This window comes from Narcine bancroftii, chromosome 5 (assembly GCF_036971445.1).
Source record: "Narcine bancroftii isolate sNarBan1 chromosome 5, sNarBan1.hap1, whole genome shotgun sequence".
NCBI lineage: Eukaryota > Metazoa > Chordata > Chondrichthyes > Torpediniformes > Narcinidae > Narcine > Narcine bancroftii.
In genome coordinates this window covers 58,359,591-58,380,545 of record NC_091473.1, presented here as the reverse complement: position 1 = coordinate 58,380,545, position 20,955 = coordinate 58,359,591, and the positions used below count along the sequence as shown (strand labels likewise).

Below are 20,955 nucleotides of genomic sequence, written 5' to 3'. Positions count from 1 at the left end.
CTCGAGCTCACGTCTCCTCATGATTCATCAAAAAATGAGATGGAAGCTCTTAGACTGATAATATGATGTCATGGACACTATGGTAACACTACAAACAATACTTTTCCTTAAAGAGACAGGTGTAAAATTAACTGAAAACCTTTACAATCCGGCTAATATATAATAATTACTATTACAGATACAAAAGTAAATATGGAAATTATAAGATTAGAAATCAAAACTTTTTGCTTCTTGTAAAAGACAAATTTTAGTAATAGGTCGATTTAAGTAACCAGTCTTGCTTGTAATCTGCACTTGCTGAGCGAAACCTTTCTTGTCTGGAACCGTATCCATGATTTTCCCTAGCAACCAAAATAATCTTAGTGCAGAATTATCCATGATAATTACAATGTCTCTGTGTACAAAATTGTGTTTAGCTGTGACCATTTTTGTTTTTCTTGTAATAATGAAAAGTATTCTTCAATCCATCTTTTCCAAAATAAATCCGCAATAAACTGCACTTGTCTCTATCCGTGTCTTGCACAAATATCTTCTTTCTGAAAATGACCTGGAGGCATTAAAGGTTTAGATTTAAGAAGTAAGAGATGATTCAGTGTAAGTGCCACGATGTCATTTGAATTGACAGAAATGTTATTTAATGGACGACTACTTTAAATAGCTTTGATTTTGCACAATACTCTCTGAAGATTGTCATTGACTATATAATTATTCAACATGGAATTAAGAATTTTCTTAACCGATCTAATCATTCTTTCCCACACACCACCATGATTTGATCCTGTGGGTGGGTTAAATATCCAATTAATTACTTTCTGAAGTAATGCATCATGAATTTGATGTTGATTCCCATTTTGAATTGCTTTTCATAACTCTAGTTGAGCTCCTGTAAGGTTAGATCAATTATCAGAATGTAATTATTTATTTGACCATGTCTGGAGATGAAGAACATTGATAAAAGAATCAATGTTGAAGCACCAAGTAGCCAATATTTCTGGTGTAATTCTCTTAGCACATGATTACAACCATCATGACCTGTTTTCTTTTCATGTATATGTCAAACAATCAACTCAGAAATATGAAATTCCTCAGCTAATATAATTGGATGTTTCACTTCTGATATTATTGTTTTTTTCCAATCTTCCTCCTACTCTCAGTGCATCACTTACAAGAATAGGATTTACCTTGTAAACATGACTTGCCTTTGTAACATTCAGATTTTTCTTCAATTTTGATATCTCATTATGAAATGCCTTTTTTTTGACAAAAATGAATTATCTCCAATTCAGCATTCGCCAACTCATCAATTGATAGGTAAATGTTCTTTCAAGACTTTAGATTCTCTTTCTTGATATGATTTAAAAGCATAATTTTTAATCTAAGAATCCATGTTACTGCTTTTTTCAAGCAAAGCCATGAAGAATAATAGCAAATTAATTGAATGATTGGATCATTCTCATTAGATATTTGAATAGTATTCACATTAGTGTTTTGGATTTCTGGATCCTCCATTGAAAATTCTTTTAACTCTTCTGGATTTTGAGGACATTCTTCTTGAGATGGCGAAAGAAATTGAGGACCAAACACCCAACTGTTGGGTTTTTTTCAGAAACGATTTAACTTTTGATCCTCGTTAAGCCATAACAGATGGATTATCCACTGTTTTAACATATCTCCATTTATTAGCATGAAAAACCTTATTAATCTCATTAATTCTATTAGTCACAAAGGTACAAAGCCTCATGGTTTGTTATTAATGTATTTAAGCACTGATGTACTATCAGATGCAAACATAGAGCCTGCTAACTCCATCTGTAATTCTCTTCTTAAAACTGTGTCCATTTTGCTTGCCATAGTAACATCATCAGTTCAATTTGAGGTATGGTGACTGGCTTTAATGGAGCCACACTGGCTTTTCCCATTACAAATCCATAATGTGAATCTTGGTTATTTCACAGTACTAAATAACTAACAATATCAAAACCACCTTCCCTTGCGGTCAACAAAATTGTGTAACTGAACAAAGTCTGTAGGTTTAAAACATATGTTGTCTTCAAAACTTTCCAACATTTTAGGACTCTCAATCCAATTCATCCAATCTTGTGTGATGGAATCTGGTATAGTTTCATGCCATCCAAATGTTTTTCTGCACAATTCTTTCAGAGTTTTCTTGGCTACTAGTGCCAATATTCCCAAAGGATCATATATTGAGCTTACGATTGAAAGAATGCCTCTTCTTGTCAAAGGCCATTCTTTTAAAACAATTTTGAATTTGAAAACATCAGATTAAACACACCATTGCACCCCTAGAATTCTTTCGACAGATAGAATGTCATAATCCAAGTCAAGATTTTTAAAAATCTCCTTTGCTCTTTCTACCTCAGGAATAACAGCCAACACATCCCAACTGTTGCTAATCCATTTCATAAGGAAGAAACCTCCTTTATTACAGATCTCTTTTAACTCCTGATAAAGATTTATTTCTTCTTTTTCTGAAATGACTGAAGTAAGACAATCATCAATATAGAAATTATTTCTGATGATGTTTGTAGATTGAGAACTAAATTGCTCTTCATTATCTTCAGCACATTTCCTGAGAGCAAAATTTGCACAACTCGGTGATGAAGTTGCTCCAAATTAAGAAAACTGTCATTCTGTATTCAATCATATCTTTACCGTAATTGCCATTAGGCCACCATAACAATCGTAGAAAATCACGATCTTCTGATGGTATTTTCACTTGATGAAACATCATTTCAATATCTGCAGCAATTACAATAGGCTCTTCACAAAATCTTATCAAAACACCTATTAAAGTAATGGTTAAGTCTGGACCTTGTAAAAGTTGAGAATTCAATTAAACTTTTTTTTAAATGATGCTCCACAATCAAATACTACACATAGTTTCTCCTTTTGTGAATATATAACCCCATGATGAGGTAAATACCATTTTCTACCATCTTTACATTCCAAGGTACCATCTGATACCTTTTCTAAATAACCCTTGGTTATCATGTCTGACATGATATTGGTATATTCCAAATGAAAGGAAGAATTTCTTTTGAATTTTCTCTTCAAATTTAGCATACGCTGTTCTCCAATTATTTTATTGTCTGGCTTATAAATTTCTGTTTTCTTCAAAGGTAATGCAGTGACAGAGTATATAGATATATATAGATGTGTTTTTGGGAGAAAAATTGGGAAAAGTTTAAAACAATTTAAAACAGATCTTTTATCGGTGCCAGAGCTTTTGATGAGTACTCAAGAGACTTCACTAATGGCTTGTTGTTTGCAAAAGGCAACAGATGAAAGAGCTTGTTGGTACTGCTGCTGTTCTGAGAGGTTCATGTGGTTTTTCAAGCAGAAAGAGTCAAACAGGCTTTCTCTCACAGAGAGTGAGAAAGAGAGAGAGAGAGAGACACAGAGATCACTTGCACAGTGTTACAGCCAGCTGGGACTGGAACAGGACAAGCTGGCAAGCTTTTGGAATGCCCCATTTTGGAAGATGGTCTGGTCAAAGCCCTTGTGGTTCATGCAAGAGGAGAGGACTGGCTGTCTAATGTTTCACTTGGAATAAGAGAAAACAGAAATGAACTCTGTGGTGACCTAAAAGAAAGAGATTATCATCTGGAGAACCCTGAAGGGGCAAGTTTCATCAGTAAGACACTGAAGTGGCTGATTAAAAAGGATCAACAAATCTCTCTCTGAAAATCAACAAAAACCTTTCCAGCACCAAAGCCTGGTGAACTTTATAAATGTTGTGCACAGTATAAGAATTGCCTGCAACCAGTGAACTTGGAGGAATGAGAAGTGAGAATGGACTGTAACTAAAGAACTTTTCTGAACTTACACACACATTACATACACATCCTCTTAGAATTAGAATGGGGTTAATTTAGGTTAAGTAAGTCAATAGAGATAAGATAAAGTTTGATTCTGTTTTCATGTTTAAAGATAATTAAAAGCAACTTTTGTTCAAGTAACCATTTGTCATGGTGAATGTCTATTACTGCTGGGTTTTGGGGTCCTCTGGGCTCATAACAATGCTACACAGTAATGACCATCAACATATTTAATGGAATTTGAAACTAAATCCAGAAACTGCTTGACCTCCTTCGAATTTTATTGAATATCTGTGAGACATTCAGGGAAATCAATTTTAAACTGTTGTTCCTATAGATTTCCTATAGGAAATTTGGTTGACATGTACATTCAATGACTCCTGATCATTATTTATTTTTCCTCCTAATGGTCCCTTAATTGTCCATCCAACCAAAGTTCTCACAGCATAAGGTATGTCATTTTGACTCCTTATTACTTCTAGAGGTTTAAGAGTTTTTGGTACATCTAATCAAATTGACATCTCAATTTTAGCATCAATTTTGGTAAGCAAACATTTTTTCGATTATCCCATTGTTTGATATCATCCTGATAGAGAATATTCTCCTTATTCACAAGCACATTCTTCTGAGTATATACACTTGGAAGACAGCAAACTTCATTGCTATTCAATCCAGCAATCTGTAATCCTGAAACTATATTAGTTTCAATGTTCTTTTCATCATTCATTGTTTTCATCATAATCTGTGATCTTTTACCATTAAGATTAAATTTATCATTAATTCAACCATACAAAATGATGCAGTATTTCCTGGATCAATAAATGCGTAGGTCTTAAGTACAAAGCTTCCTTTTTTAACTTTAACCTGTACAGGAACTATTGAGAGAACTTTTTCACCAGCCCCAGTAAGACTGTTTGTCTGAACTGAAGCTAAAGCATTCTCTCTGACTGTTACATTAGCCTTGGATTCAGATTGTTTGATTTCCTTCTCAACTTTACTTTGTTGAGTATGCCATAATGTGGGAAGCTTTAAACTGAATATATCACAACTGAGTCACTTATTACAAGTTTTGCTGATGTGTCCTTTACACAATCAAAACATATTCCATTCTTCTTTAAAAACTTTAATTTTTCATCATACGACTTTTTCTCCAATTGTGAGCATTTTTCTAAAGCATGCTTATCTTTGCAATACAAATTTCTTTCCTGAACAGTCTGATCTTCTTTTACTTTTGTTCTTTCCTGTGCTTATATTTGACACAGCATTAACAAAGGTACTTCCCTTTGGTTTCTGTTGAGATGATGATTTAGACTTCTTTACAACTTTGGGAACTATTGAAATATCTTTAATATTTCCAAAGGCTGGAATAGTGTTAACATATACATTCCATTCCAAGAATTGTACCATATCCTCAAAAGTGACATCCCCTCCAGGAATCATTTTAAGTTCTGCAGCTGTGGTTCTCCATAAGTCCTTCAGCTTATAAGGTAATTTATTTACAATAATCAACAAATTAGCAAGCAAATTCAACTCTTGCGAGTGTACACTACTTCCCACTGTGTTACAATATCCTCTCAGAAAGAGTGCATTTACTTGTAAAGCCTTTGTGTCCTCTAATTTTTATACTGCCCAAGAAAGAATCTTGTTGATGTGGGCCCTTGCGATTTTATGTTCTTCGCCATAATAATGATCCAATAAACCTTTTAAAACCTTGTTCTGGATCCATCTATTGGCAACTTTTGAGTAGTTCCTTCACCTGTCCTCCAGTATACTGTTCCAGATAATACAGACAATCTTCAGCATTTTTAATATTACTTTCAATGTGATGTTCAAAGGATTTCTTGAACATTAGATATTGTAATGGATCTCCATTAAAAACTGGAATTTCCTTCTTAGGTAAACCGTATGAACCTTGTTGCTGCGCTACCATAGCCGAAATTTAATTTTGTTTTGCTATGAGTGATAATATATTGTCTTGTCCACCGTGGCTTACAACTGGTGTTCTTGTTGTGAATGGAGCATATGAAACTTGAACTGGTGCCATAGATATAGGACCTTGAGTGATGACATTGATGGGGATCCTTGGTATGACTGTCACTTGTCTTAACTTGTCACTGGTTCTTCAGCAACATGAAGAGAGCTCAATGGTTGAGTATGATCAACTCACATGGTTGAACGTTTTAGAAATACTTTCCTTTTGGGAAGATTGATATAATGTGTGCTCTGAAGAGATTGAATGTCGCTGGCTCTTTCCACAAGGATGGTCATTATCATTTGAGCACTAGCAGTACCACCTATGGCTCCTTGCTCAGGTATATTCATTTATTGTGGCTGCGCTACCCACTGATCTGCTAGTATGTTAGGTGCTAGCCCTTTGGGTATTTCCCTTTGAGAGATAAATCTGAGCTAATGCTTTGACTTTGGCCATATTCATAGCACATTATTTCTCAAGCTCTAGTCTTTTCTTTTCTCTCTTCAATCATCTATTTTGTTCTTCCCGAGCTATTTGTAACCTTTTAAGTTGCTCTTCCTGATCCAGTTGTTGTTTCTTGATTTCATCTTCCATATCTTCCAGAGCAGATCATTTCTCCAACCACTCACATTGTGCACAGAGAGTAGCCAAGTCTGTTTGCACCTTAGCATGCATAGATGATATGCTTAAAGCAAGTAAGGCTGTACTTACTCTAGATGCCTTTGAAGACTTCCTGCACTCATACCCTTGAAAATACTATCATCAGGATTCACATCTGAACTTTCAGATACTGTTCATTGAGTCTTTATCTTCCTCATTTTGCCTGGTACAGCACCAGTGGGACTTGGCAACGTACATTCATCTGTTCCAGTTCCACTAAGTCAGCCAATGAGGCCTGCAGTGCCTTGATTTTGTCCTCTTCTTGCTTGGTAGTTAAAGCTGCTTCTTCTTTGGTGGCAGGCTCCAACCTCCTGCCAAACATTGTTGGTCCACCTTGCTGGCTCAATTCACAGCCAAACAGTTCTTTGAGAGGAGCTGTTTGCTCGAGGTCTTTAGCTATCTTGGGTTCGACACACTACAGCCTGTCTTCTCCTGGCTTATCCTGATTCCTGGGAACTCCAAACAAATTTGTATCTTCCTTGGTCCCTTTAAGAGGATTGTTCTGAATTGTTTTGGATCTGTGGTAGCTGGCTACATCTCTGGTTGTTAATAACTTTTCACAGCACATTCTTCTGGGCTTCCTCCCAGATTCTGCAGCCAGAGTTGTATCTTATCTTGCTCTTGCAAGTCTTAAAATTCTTAAAAACTGCTCAATTCACAGATATGACTTATAGAGGCTTCTGGAATATTCTGTTTGTACTGCAAGAATGTCTCTTGTCTTTTAACAAGTTGAGTTCTTTCAAACAAATTTTACGAGCCTTTCTTCCAAACAAAGTTCACAATTAGAATTTTATTTGAATTAAAATATAGCCAATACTTTCCAGGTTCTAGTATTTCCTAATTTCAAAATATGTCATCTTCAAGGAAACATGAGGGTGATATTCCAAATTACTATCTAATTAATCCAATAAACCAAACTTTCTAAATGTGCTTTATGTAGATTTAATTCATTGATTAAAATGGATAAACGTTTTGCATAACTTTGCATTTAGATTTTCAAAACAATGAATAAACAAGGCATTTAGCAATATTTAAAGATATAATGATATTCAACTTCCAAGAGATATACAAGAAGAAATAAGATAAATTAAGACAAATTCAAAGAAAATTATCTTGAGCTCACATCTCCTTCATAGTTCATCGAAGAATGAGATGCAAGCTCTTAGTCTGCCTGGATGTTATGACATATGATGTCATAGTCACTATGGTAACACTACAAACAATACTTTTCCTTAAAGAGACAGGCACAAAATTAACTGAGAATCAAAAACACAAGGTTTTAACCTTTACAGTGCCCATACCAAAGTGCAAAAGTCTCTTAAAGGGAAGGATAGCTTGAAGCTGGCTGAAGCTATTGACACAGCCAGAGCCTTTGAAGCCATGAGGACACAAATAAAATGTTCCCAGAGAACATAATAAAAGGGTATCCAAAAGATGATGTATTGGAAACAGTAAATGTCACATTAACATCCAATGATGGACCCATGATCAAGCAGTTTGAGAGAGCGAAGATCAATAGCTGCCATAAGGGAAAGAAAATCCTCTGTACGTTTTATGTGGTAGATACAGTTGGACCAGAAATTCTAGGTCTGCATAGCTGCCAGGAGTTGTAGTTGATCTCTGTCAGAATGTGATCCAAATGAAGAAGATATCCAAAAGAATCAATAAAAACACACACAAAAAGAGGAAATAATTTCCACAGAAGTACCTTCCAGGCCATGGCACACAGTGGGAGCAGACTTGTTCACCAAGGATCAAGATTGGGAGTTAATAGTAGCCTGTTACTACCCCAAGTTTCCTTTTGTTAAAAGGGCGAAAGTCCTGAGAGCATCAACTATTACCTCAAAAATGAGAATGCTCCTTGCTGAACAAGGAATGCCCGAGCAAGTAATATGTGACAATGGAACACTTCATTTCACAAGAATTCAGAAAGCTGGCTGCAGAGTATGGGTTTGTTATCACTACATCATCCCCTTACTACCCCAAAGGTCATGGTTCATTGAAATTCAAGTGCAACTGTGAAGCGCCCACTAGTTATGTGTCACAAAACAAAAGAAGACCCACACCTCACTCTTCTATCATTACAAGCAACAGCTTTAAGGTTTGATATGAAGTCCCCGGCAGAACTTCTAAATGGCAGGAGATATAAAACAACTCTGCCAAGCAAAATACACCCTCCAGAATATCAGGAGGAAACCAGAAGAAGACTGGCAGACACAGAAGAAGAAGGATGCCAGCATTATAATAAACATGCACAAACATTGTCAGAATTCTTCACAGGGAAGCATGTGCATATTCAAGAGCAGATGTTGAAAACATAGACCCCAGCAAAGGTCATCAGAGAGGCTGAGACACCAAGATTATACCTTGTCGAGACAAACTCTGGCAATCAGCTGAGGAGGAACAGAATTCACATCCGACTGACACAAGATGTGATGAAGCAGAAAGCTTTAATACCCGTAATGCCTTCAACACCAATAGCAAGTGAGGTATCAAGTGAAGACACCATAATCACCAATACTAAAACATCAACACAGCAGTTGTCAGGTGATGCACAACAAGCTACATCACCTACACGTGTACCAGCAACATAGAGTCCAATGGTCACAGCCAAAGCCACAAGATGGCAAAGGAACCTACTGCCGCCAGTGCGATATCGATAAGAACTATTAAAAATAGTTGTGTAAATAAACTAGTGGAGAAGTTCAGTTACTTAAGTTGCACTGGAAAGAAATTGATAAAGAACACTAAATTTTCTTTATCTTGAGAAGGAGGGATGTTATATAGTCAGGATAATGTGAATCTACTTTGTAAATGCATAAGAATACACCCTTCTCAAAGTAGTAACACCACTGTGGGGTGTATGTATATGTATATGTGAGTGCGTGAACAGTTTCCTAGTTTCCTGAGTTGCTGAAAGAAGACATCAATAAGTAAAATCTCTTCTGTTATTTGAATCTTGCATCTCAAAGTTATTTAAGAAGCTTCCAATGTAATACAGAGACATAACACAGGGTTTAAAGTAAAATTCATTTTGGTCTTACTTTTCCTGGTTGTGTGAAAGGTAAAAATTCCATTATTGTCATGTAATACTACATTTTAGAATGCAACATATATGAAATTCTTTAACTTTTATCAACCGTAAGGCAGACAGAGAGTTGCCATTGGTCCAGAGCCCCTCAACTTAAACTCTTATCCTGCGATGCACAAATCTTGCCTGACCTGATGAGGATTTTTTTCATTTTCTGTTTCTTATTGATTTCTCACACTATATGATTTTATGATTTTGCTTGTGCATTGAAAGCTGCAAATGTTTTTGTGTGTATTTCTCTGTAGAAAAAAAAATAAATTCTTCAAATAGCCATGAGCTTGAAAACACAAACCTCTAAATTCAAGGTCAGTTTCTTTCCTCCTGTTATCAGATTCTTAAATTGTCCTTTCACTGCTTAAAGATGATGCCCCTGCAATGAGATTACGAGAAATGACTCAGATAACAACCATATCATTGGGCCCCACAGATCTGCATGTATAACCTTTTGTGGTTAGTGTGAATTCCATATGGCTTTGTTTGTGTGGGGTTTATATTGTTAAAAATTGCAAATGTGGGAACAGTTGAACTGCATTTGAATAAAATGCTTAATTTGTTCAGAAATCTCACAGTTGAGACTGGCTATATTGGAACAGAGGCATGGAGCTTGTGGCCAGATACTTCCTGATTATTCAGGGCTGCGGAAGTCATCTTTGCCATCCAAATGGAACACAGGCCTGCCTTGTAGACATTCAGCAGACTAAAGATGAAAGAATGATGGCTGTGGTGCTTAACTCAAGTATAACTCCAGTTATTCTTCAGGCTGAACTTATCTTTTGCAGCTCTGCTGCTCCCAATAACCTTTGAGGCTCCCACAATCACTTTCTTTAAAATGATGAATCAATAACTGTCATTACTGTGAGCATCCAATGGAGAGGAGCAGGTCTCAACCAGACCTCAGATAATAGGTTCATTCTAATGCCTTTTCCACCATCACCAATCCCTTGCTCCTTTATCCTAAATTAACCAGATGGCCTTCTAACCATTCATATTCTCAAGAGCCTTTTAAATAATTTCTAAATATCTCCAGTAGGTTAAATATATGTACATAATCAAAAACATGAATAATTATTGTGAGGGGACTTGACAGGTTAAGTGAGTGGATAGAATTGTGGCAGATACTTTACCAAAGTTATCCACTTTGGAAAGAAAAGTAGATATAATTTGTATAGTGGAACTTATAGAATGACGTGCTGGTGTTGGAACTGAGTATCCTTGCGTTACGAGCCCAGAGGACCCCAAAACCCAGCAGCAATAGATATGCACCACGAGAAAGGGTAACTTAAACAAAAGGTGCTTTTAATTATCTTTGAATATGAAAATAGAATCAAACTTTAACCTATCTCTATTGACACTTAACCTACTTAACCCCCTTCTAATTCTGAGCTCACGTATGTGTGTAATGTGTCTTTAGTTCACAGTCCAATCTCATTGTTTTCAGGCAATTCTTGTACTGTGCACAGAAGTTGACATTAATAAAATTCACCAGGCTTTAGTGCTTAACAGTAAATGGTTGCCACTCAGAAAGATTCTTGTTGGTTTTCAGAGAGAGAGAGTTTTTGTTGTTCTAGGACATCCACAACTGATTCCTTTTTAATCACCCACTCCAGTGTCTTGCTGATGAAACTTTCAGCCCTGAATAATCTGGATTCTCCCAATGATTACCTCTTTCTTTCAGTTCATCACAGAGTTCCTTTCTGTTTCACCTATTCCAAAGCAAACACCTTACAGCCAGTCCTCTCCTTTGACCAGGCAGTCTTCCAAAGCTTGCTAGCTTGTCCTTCTGGAACTGATGTCTGTGTCTCTCCTCTCTCTCTCTCTCTCTCTCTCTCTCTCTCTCTCTCTCTCTCTCTCTCTCTCTCTCTTCTCTTTCACTCCCTCCAACTCTCAAAGCAAAGCCTGTTTTTTCTGCTCTCTGCCTGCAACGATCACATGACCTTCCAGACAGCAAATTCTGTTTTCCAGACAAAGCTGCCATTGCATGTTGTTACATTTGTTGCTCTTTTGCAAATAACAGTACATCATGAGACTCTGAGCACTTTTGCAAAAGCTCCTGCAAAAATTCAATGTTTTAAAGTGTTTGTGTGTGACCTGCTCTAATAAACCTTTCCCAATTTATCTCCCAAACACTTCTATATACACACTTGAAGCACAGTTATAATATAACTAAAAGTATGTCAAGCTTGAAATGGACACTTTTATTGCAATGAGTATACAAGTCTGATAGTTTGCTCCATCTAGAATACAGTGTAAATTTAAGTGAATGAATAAATGAAGTAAAGTAAAACCACGATCTATGGGGATTTGATAGATGCTGGATATGTGAATTTTCTGGTTGATTGAGACTCACTCTTACAATCCCTAACTAATACATCTGCATTCAGAATAAACTGTTTAAAAGTCAAAAATACTATGCTGTAATTACACTGAGCAAACTTCACTTGCATGAATATACACCTTAAAGAATTTTACTTTATTTTCAGTCACATTGATTGAAAACATTTAACCATCACTGCATCTCCGTGGAGCCACCTAAAAGACAAACAATAACATTATAAAAAATTAAGCCCCCCACTCCCCACTTGCCCCAGGTTTAGAGATAAAGACTAACTAATATTAAGTAAAACATGAAACTCTGCAGTCACTGTGGTTGAAGTAAAGACACAATGCTGGAGATATTCAGCAAGTCAAACAATTAAAAGGCAAAGATAAAGATATATAACCAACATTTCGGCCTTGAGCCTTCATCAAGGGAGGAAAAATGTTGGCAAGTGTCTGAACAAAATAATCTGTTGTTCAGAACATTTTGTTCAGACCCCTGCCAACATTTTTCCATACCTTGATGAAGGCTCAAGCCAGAAATGTTGGTTATGTATCTTAATTTTTGATAATGAGATGAAATTTGCCAAGTTTCTCCAGCATTGTGTTTTTACATCTAAGCCTTGCTAATATACTTGATAATATACTAATAAAGATAAAAACTCTGACAAAGTATTGAGTGAACCTCTTACTAAGACTTTTACTAATTAGGCATCCAATGGTGAGTGGCATCAACCAGCTCTTAATCCTGGGCAGCACCATTTTTATTTAAACACAACTTTATTCAAATAGCTGCTACGAGCAATGAATGACCAAGGCATTCAGCTGGCTGAATATTTGCTCCCATCACCAAAGATTTAAGTGTTACTTCACAGAATATTTACTTTACAATTTTAATTTTTATATTTTAAATATGAAAATTTATTTACTTCCTCAATTTTTTTTTACCGGTTGCTTAAGATTGCCAGTTGCTTGAATTCTAGATAATGGGTCTTTTACTGTATATTATTACATACATAAGTACAATGTACTAATGAAATGGAAGTCTTATTTGCTGCCTTCCCTGGGACATAAAATGCAAGAAATATTTCTTTTCAATGAAATCTCAGTTTGCATCTGAGAAAGTTCAAGAAGTAGTTTGCAAGGACAAGGTTATTTTATGAGGAAAGATTATGCAGACTTGGAAGAATTAAGAATTGGAGATAAAAGACAGGGGCTTGACAAGGTGGAAGCTGAGATGTTTCCTCATCTAGAGGGATTCCAGTGGCTGTGCAGGTAAAACAAAGGTTCTCTCTCAGATGGTTGTGAATTTTCAGAATTATTTACATTGAAGAGCCATGGAGATGAACCACTTCAAGACTAAAGATTCAAGACAAAAATATTTGTGGTCCTTTGGGGAGTTTAGCAATATGAGAAGCAGAAAGGAAAGGGGAGCTGGGGGCAAGATCAGTCCAGCAGGATCTCATTACAAGGACTAGTGCAAAAATAAAACCTAAAAATCAAATTAAACAATAATGTTTGTCATTAATTTGTTACCTGGTGTAAATTAACTATAATGTTCAAATAAAATAAAAGTAAACCCTTTTAGTTCCTGGTCCATGCCACCCATGGATGATGTAAAGTTAACTAGCCAAAGATGAAATGTACTGGTAACTACCCTCTCAAGTCAGGTCCATGGAGAATCTGCACAGACTAACCAGTGGATTCAAGAGCAATTGAGAAGTCAGGTGTGCTGAGCTATGAGGAGCGACCTAATGGGCATTCCCTTCTGGACAGTTGTTAACAAGTTTTGCTTTCATCATGTCCATAAGACAGGTTGTGGTGATATGGCTGTATGCACTGGCTGGCCTGTCCTCCTGGTGTCTCCCCATCTTAGCTCCTCCCTTGATCCTACCCATGTGACCCCGGGCCATAAAGGTCGAGTCCTCTCTCCTTCCCATTCATTTTCCTAGCCTGGACCAGGGCCAGCAGTCTCTTGCTCAATAAAGCCTATCATTACCCTCAGTTTTCTGTCTATGTCATTATTGGGGTTACCGAGGCGCCCAACACATGCGTAATTTATATTCTCACATCTGTAGCCACTGGGTACTCGGCCTGTGAGCCACGTCAGCCTTCTGAAGCCTGCCTCCTCATGATTTAATATATCTGAGGCTGTGGCGTCTAGCACTGAGAAACCCTCGGGTCATTCTTTACGAATACCTGCCCACTAAACCAGCGCCTTCCCAGATCCTCAAATGATCATGGGTCCCAACCTGTTCCCTACTTTGTTTGCTCACTGTGTCAAGCAACCACCAAATTTGACTGTTTATCCTCCTTAAGCAAACGCAATACAATTTCTTGGCTTAGCTCCACTCATCACTCATTTAAAGTTATTATCGGGAAAGTATAATATGTTAATATTAGTTAGCAGTTCAGAGTGTGGAGAATATTAGAAAAATTAATTGCTGAGTTAGTAGCCAGACATCAATTAACAGAGAAATTCTAGATTACAATAAAGAAACTTTTGCTGATGGGCTGCACCACTGGATAGGCTGGCTGTAAATTTATTTCAGGGAAATTCTTTTTGATAAACATAACTTGCTGAACTTAGCATAACTCCACTCAAGGCAGCAAATGCAACCATTTAGGAAGATAAAAGACACATTGGCCTTTATTTCAATAAGTTTGGAAGAAGGAAATCAGACAATAGTTGGGACACACAGTAAATAACTCAAGAGGCTAACACTGAGTCACTGAACTACAGGCTTTTATTCACAATGAACAATGACCTCATCCTGTGTCGTGACCTGAGCTTTCTGGGGAAGGGTCAGGGTGATGGAGGCTCTATACAAGATCAAAAGAGGGAGGGGCTGCAGGTACAGTCATAGGACGGGGTGGAGCCAGGTAAACAGGAAATGAGGAATACAATACAGTTCAGCATTTCACCACATTGGCGACACTGTGCTGACCTTCAGCAGGTGTGACGGCTCGACTTGAGTGACTGTGGTAGGGGGAAGGGTGCATGGCTGCGGAAGGAAGGGGGTTGCTGCCTGGTGGATGTGGTCCTCGGGGCCCCCCATGTACATGAGGTCCTGGATGGAGACTGTTTCCTCACGCCCATCCTGGTAGCATTGGGTAGTATACGTGGAGGAGCTGAACCCTTCCCATCAGGGGGTCGATTTTATGGCCCCTCACATGTTTTCATAGCAGGACCAGTCCCGAAGACATCAGGCAAGAGGGTAGGGTGGTCCTCGATATGGGGAAGGAGAAGATTCTTTCGTGAAGGGTAGTGTTAGTGGCAGAACCTAGCAGAGATCGAGTGGCATGGAATGACTCTGGAAGGACCTTCTGCCAGTGAGACAGACAGACCCCTGGACTTTAGGACAAGGAGATGGCCTTCCATACGGTAATGTTCTCCCTCTCCACTTGGCCATTCCCCCAGAGGCTATAACTCATTGTCATCCTGATGGCAATAACCCTGGCCAGCAGGAATTGGTGCAGCTTATCACTCATAAGCAAAGACCCCCGGTCACTTTGGATGTATGACGGGTACCCGAACAGGGTGAACAGGTTGCACAGGGCCCCAATGACTGTGATAGTGGTCAAGTCAGGGAAGAGGATGGCAAAGGAGAACCACGAATACTGATCAGTAATCAAGAGGAAATATGCATTGTGGTTGGTGGAGGGAAGGGGGCCCTTGAAGTCCATGCTCAGGAATTCAAAGGGGTGAGTGGCTTTAATCAGGTGTGCCCTGTCCGAATGGTAAAAATGAGGCTTGTACTCCACACAGACCCTGCAGTCCCTTGTCATGTCTTTGACATCCCCAATGGAGTTATGGCAGATTATGAGATGTGATAAAGAGAAAAAAATCTCATGACATCAGGGTGGCAGAGGTAATTGTGGAGAACTTTGAGGCGATCCACCTGTTCACTGACATATGTCCCTCATGACAAGGCACCTGAGAGGTTCTTGAGCTTCCCCAGCCAGTACAGGAGGTTATAATTGTTGGTGGAGAGCTCGATCCTCTACCTCAACAATTTATTATTCTTTATCTTACCCTGATGTTTATGTTGAACATGAATGCCACGTACATTGGTCCATGAGCAGGGTAAATCATCTGCCGGCCAGGTAATGCCTTCAGTGCTGTACAGTCTCAACTATCGCCTGAGCCTCCTTCTCTATAGAGGAGAGAGTTAGAATTCAGGGCCCTTGGAGAGTGTGGGAGAAAAAGGCAATGGGACAACCTGCCTGATAGAGGGTGGTGGCCAGGGTGAAATCAGATGCATTGCTCTCCACAAGGGAGGGGGCAGATTCATCCATTGCATACGTTGCGGCTTTTGTAATGTCCTCCTTTATGCGGCAGAAGGCAGCCCATACTTAATTTGTAAGGGGGTAGGAGGTGGACCTGATAAAGGAGTGGGTTTTATCCACATAATTTGGAACCCACTGGGCATAATAAAATAACCCCAGGCACCTTTTCAGGGCCTTGAGGCTATGGGGAAGGGGAGGTCTAGCAGAGGCCAATGCGGTTTGCATCAGGGTGAATGACCCTATTCTCCATGATGCAACCAAGGATCACCGGTTGGGTAGTGTAGAAAACACACTTATTCTTATTGTAGGTAAGATTCAGGGATTTGGTGACGAATTTCTGGAGGTTCGCATCATGGTCCTGCAATTTGTGACCATGAATTGCGACGTTATCCAGATATGGGAAGGTGGTGAGAAGGTTAATTTGGTTTACCATCTGGGCCATCTCCCACTGGAAGACCGAAATGCCATTGGTGACACCGAAGGGGACCATGAGGAAGTGGTAATGGTGACCATCTGCCTCAAAAGCTATGAATTGGTGATCCTCAGGGCGGATGTAGAGTTGGTGCTAGGCAGATTTCAGGTCTATTGTGGAGAACACACAATACTGGGCAATTTGGTTGACCATATCAGAGATGTGAAGGAAAGGTTATGCATCCAGGTGTGTGTAGTGATTAATGGTTTGACTATAGTTGATCACCATTCTGTGTTTACCCCCATCCTTGACCACAACTACCTGAGCTCTCCAGGGACTGGTGTTGGCTTCAATAATCTCCTTGTCCAGGAGTTGTCGTACCCACGCCTTTATAAGCACCCTGTCCTCCTCACTATATCGCCTGCTTTTTTAGCGACTGGTTTACAGTTGGGGATGAGGTTGTCGAGTAGCGGCAGGGGGTCAGTGTGGAGGGTAGAGAGACTGCACGTCAGTTGGACCAGTGGGGGAGGGAAGGGGTGGGGGGGCGCAGAGCGTCCAGTTAAGGAACTGCAGGTTGCCAACCATGAGGGGTGGGAAAGAGCCATCATATTGCTTTAAGTAGTACTGAAAGTCTTGTCCCAACAGTACTAGTCTGAAGAGCTATGGCATAATGAGGAGCTTAAATTCTCTATATGCCAAGCCCCACATGGTCAACGTCACCTTAGTGTAGGTGTGGCTTTCTGTGGAGTGAGACTTTAAGGCTTTGTAGCTGATCGGTTTTACCTCAAGGGAGTAATGTTGGACAGTGTCAGGATGAATAGAGTTCTCGGTGCTCCTGCTATCAAAAAGGCATTTAGTCTCCTAGTCGTTGATGGAGATGTCTATCATGGAGCAGGCAAGTTAGTGAGGGCTGTTGTGGTCTAGCACCATGAAAGTCAGAGTTGGTCCATGGTCCGACCCACCCAGAGTCTCCGGCAGGGAGCATGATGGCGGCACCCAGGTGGTGGCATGGGTCTCCCCGGAATTCGACAGCATCCAAGATGGTGGCCCCCATATCGCGGTGTGGTCATCTCTGGAAGATGCCGACATCCAAGATGGCAACTGCCATGCCGCGCACATGGTGGTACTGGGGCTGGAGGGCTGTGAGTGGCATACTCTTGCATAGAAACCATTCTTCATGCATGTCACGCCTCTTGATGGGCAGTTTTCAGGGATGTTTTCCCTGGCCGCAAAAGTAGCACTTTGAGGACTCATGGGAGACAGTGGCTGTGTTGGGCTCATTAATAGGGTGCAGTAGTGTACCAGTGGCCCCATGAAGACCCATTCACAGAGTATGCCTCTGAGTTGCAGAGGGCGATCTCCAGTGACTTTGCAAAATTGAGTGCCCCTTTTAAGTCTAACTATTCTGCTCGAATAACCTCTGGCACATATTGTCAGACCAGATGCCTGAAACACAGGCATCCCAGATCATGTCTTCTGTGTTTTGGGAGGCCGATACTACCTGGAAGTTGCATGTCCACTCGAGTCCTCCCAGGGCATGAAGGAACTCGTCGCCTAATTTGCCGGATCCCTGTCTGCTGATGGCCAGCATATGTCTGGCATATACCTCATTAACTTTCTCCCTATATTGCCCCTTAAGAGCATCCATTGTTTCCACATATGTGGTGCCGTCCCAGATCATTGGGAACACTCAGGGTCTGACCTGAGAGAAGAGTAGATGCAGTCTGTTTGCGTCTGATGCTGGCTGAGTTTTGAAGGAAGACCTCGAAACAGCGTAGCCTGAGTTTGAAGCTGTCAGAGGCGTCTGGCGACTGTGGATCAATCTCCAGATTGTCAGGTTTCGGGAGTTGGTCCATTATTAGCAATAAAAATAAAATAATTGTGAATAAAATTGATGTGCCATAAATAACTCGAAAGGCCGAGACTGAGTCACTGATCTATAGGCTTTTATTCTGTACTGTAGTGCTTTATGGTTCTATGGAATATTTTATATTGCTCTATTTCACAAAATTATGGGTCTTTGGCACTTAAATGTTTTCTTGAGGTATCTGCAAACTAGTGAACATGCTATCTTTTCCTCATCATTCATCCGGAGGGGCTGTCCTGTCTGGCAACATGACTGCTGCTGCTGACCCCAATCATTGTTATCCTCATATATTTGGGTGATGGTAATTTAGAACGTGTTTGTTATGGTCACAGTTGCCCTCCTGCTTCCAGGTTCAGGTCCCATTCCATAGGCTCGAGCAGGCTGATATTCCAGAAGAGTGCAGAGAGAGTGCTGGACATTAGGAGATGCTGAGATGTTAAATTCACATCCCAGCTTAAATCATCATTCTCTCTGGGTTCCTGGCCAATATTTATCTTTTCACCAACATTGCCAAGAGGCTGATTTCTCAAACTGCATCCTGTATCAGCTTGCTCTTGCATATCAACTGCTGCTTCCTTCAGTTCAGCAATTGGTGCACTTCATTGGCTGAGTGAAGTGTGAAGTGTGAAAGTCTAAAGGATACAATGAATAGATATGATTTCATTATTTTAGACTGGAAAGTTCCATCCCCAGGGACCAATAGCTTATTATGTTCCTCTTGCTTCTATTCCGTCATGGCCCAATTTGTTTAGCTTTACCTTTAACAATGCTCTGTCTAGGACCATTCTTCTCGATTAAAATGGGGACAGTCCCTCTGCTCTCAAGTGCAGTTACACTGCCATCTCAGAACTTCAGTATGCTCTCCTTTGATGTCCTTTAGCCTCTGTATTGTTCTGCATTTCAAATAAGCAATAACATAACATCATTTGCATAGCATTTTCTTCTGCCACAACAGAATTTCAGATTGACTTAAGTCAGAATCTAAACAATACCAGAAACCCCCTACCTCATTCTGAATTAGTGCAATGGTTCATCTGAAGCATAACTGAACAGCAGCAATAGTTTTTCAATCAGTGGCAATGAGTCAGTGTCAATAAGTCGCTCGATGACTTAAATCAGTAGCATTATGTGAAATGGTTACTGCAGGATCATTTTGACCTGAAATGGGTCTCCAGAGGGATTAACCTGAAATTTTGTGGTTTGTGCAGCATTCACTATAGATTCAAAATATTTTAATGTGCACCTTACCCGTTGTGGTGCGCTGTTTGACAGAATAAGACACACACAAAGCAAAGACTGAACAACAGGCTTTAATCCACAAGGAGTTCCACAGAGTCAGGCTGGCTGTGGCTGCAGCAACTCAGTGTGAGTCCTCGGGAGGTTGGCGCAGGCTTATATCCCGGAGGGGCTTGATCCATTCAGGCCGACTGATTGGCAGCCAGCCAGGTATTGTCCTGTCCCCTTACACTCCTGCTGGTACAGAGGTTGCCCCCTGCAGTAGCCTTGTGGTGTACCCCCACACCCGTGCAAAATAAAAATCCATCTGTTTAGAATAAGAGTTCATTCCTTTTAAGATAGAATGTACAACACAGAAACTGACTACTTGTCTTGTGTGTCCTTTTAATTTCTCAAATTATGTTATCATATCCTCCTATTTTATTGCATCTAATTCCCCTCAACCATGTCATATGGTTTGTGACTTCTGTAGTCCAACTATTCTTTTGTTAAAGAGATTTTTCCTGAATTTCACAGTGGATACCTCAAACACACATTCTGTACTTTCAATTAATTTAATAGACTCATTTGCAGTATTGGTCAATGCCTGCTTGGAAAAATTGCACAATCCACACAATGGCAACGAATTGCATCACTTGAAGGCAAGTGTGGGATTTTCTATCCAGACCTCATATCTGCACCTGTATATGGATGGAACACCTCTCTCACCCAGTGCACATAAGTGATCCTCACCAAAATTGACATGGCCAGTGCAGTGTTCCTTAACTGGGCCAAGTAGCCTGATACTATGCTACATGTTTGTAAGGAGAGAGGTAAAATTTCAAAGAAGTCATATTTGATTCCTCCTTGGTATGTGCAAAAGATTTTATCAAAAAATTGTGCCTGTGAGAAAAAAATGGTGTCAGCTTAGAATGTGGCAATGCCCAGAGAATATGCAGAATCTCAAGGCTAGAAAATGGTGAAAAACATGCTTTTCTGCAAAGATGAAGAGGGAAAGGGAGAGAAAGTGGGAGAAGAAGATGGAGGGGGAGAGGGAGAAGGAAGGGAGGGGGACTAAGAGAAAAAGGGAAGGGTGGAGGCAAGGGAGTGAAGGAAAGGGAGAGGGAGAGCAACAGAGAAAGGGAGAGAGAAAGATAAAAGAGTGGGTGAATGCAGGGTGAGGGAAAGGAAGGAGAGAGAGAGAAAGGGGGGTGGGAAAGAACAGGAAAGAGAAAGGGAGAAGGCTGCCCAACACCTGGTTTCCCATTGGCATTAAATTAGTGCATTTTTTAA

General features: G+C 39.7%; 1 long non-coding RNA gene across 7 annotated transcripts in view; it reads left to right on the top strand.

Moving 5' to 3' along the window:
* LOC138763416 (uncharacterized) overlaps positions 1–20,955 on the top strand; it is a 115,448-nt gene that overhangs the window by 379 nt on the left and 94,114 nt on the right. The window lies entirely within an intron of this gene.